A 1,211-nucleotide genomic window follows, 5' to 3' on the forward strand; every position below is an offset into this window, starting at 1 on the left:
CAGTCTGTGGAAAAATGGGAACAATGAGCTTCTGAAGTTAGTTTGTGTTCGTCCTGGTCTTAGAGTTAATATGCTTGAGCTTGCAGGAGTTTTTTCTGGCTGTAGTGCTAGGCAGAAAAGGGAGAGGAAATGGGGTCAACAGCTCCCGAACGCATCCTAGTGATCTCGGGGTCAACGGCCCTTCCTGATCCCTAATGATCAGTGGGCCTCCGTGGCCGGATCCCAACAGGAAAAGACTTGACATCTGGCCTCCCAAGACCACACACTGGGGAGGACAGGGCATCATCTCCGAGGTGTTCTGCCGGAAACGGGTAACCTGGTTCTGGTCATGAGGAAACGTCAGAGGAATCAAGTTAAGTCACAAAGTTAAGAAAATAATAGGAATGTATGCTTCACCAATCCCAAGGTCAAGAATGGCCAAGGCTGAGGACACATCCAGATAAGACACAGCAATGAGACGCCGTGCACGGTCCTGCAACTGAACCCTGGACATGGAAGAAGGCCACAAATACATTTACTTTTTTAAGGTGAGAAAACAGGATTTATTGAGAGGACAGAAAAGCTCCCACAGTGGGAGAGGACCTGAGATGGTTGCCCTTTTTCTACTTTTAAGTCAGAATCTCACTCTGTTGCCTAGACTGGAGTGCAGGGGCATGCTCACGGCCAATGCATCGTGGATCTGCTGGGCTCAGGTGATCCTTCCACCTCAGCCTCCTGAGTAGCTGGGACTACAGGCGCATGCCACTACGCCCAGCTAATTTTTTGATTTATTGTAGAGATGAGATCTTGCCACATTGCTCAGGCTGGTCTCGAACCCCTGGGCTCAGGCAGTCCTCTCACCTCCATCTCCCAAAGTGCTGTGATGTCAGGTGTGAGCCGCTATGCTCAGCAACGTGACAAAACTGAAGCCGTGGCCTAGATAGTAGTGTTGAGTGGACGTTAAAATTCCAGATTTGATGGTTGTACTGTGGTTTATCAGAGACTGTCCCTTCCAGCGGTTTAGAAAAAATCGCCCAGGATGTCTAAGAGATAAACAGATAAAGAATAATAAAAGTGGCGAGACCTCATCTCTACAATAAGCCAAAAATTAGCCAGGCGTCATAGCTCGGCGCCTGTAGTTCCAGCTACTTGGAAGGCTGAGGCAGAAGGACTGCCGGAGCCCAGCAGGTCAAGGCTGCGGTGGCTGGAAGCGGCCACTGCACTCCAGTCTG

Source organism: Carlito syrichta, unplaced genomic scaffold (genome assembly GCF_000164805.1).
Source record: "Carlito syrichta isolate Samal-C Ts95f unplaced genomic scaffold, Tarsius_syrichta-2.0.1 Scaffold311945, whole genome shotgun sequence".
Lineage (NCBI taxonomy): Eukaryota > Metazoa > Chordata > Mammalia > Primates > Tarsiidae > Carlito > Carlito syrichta.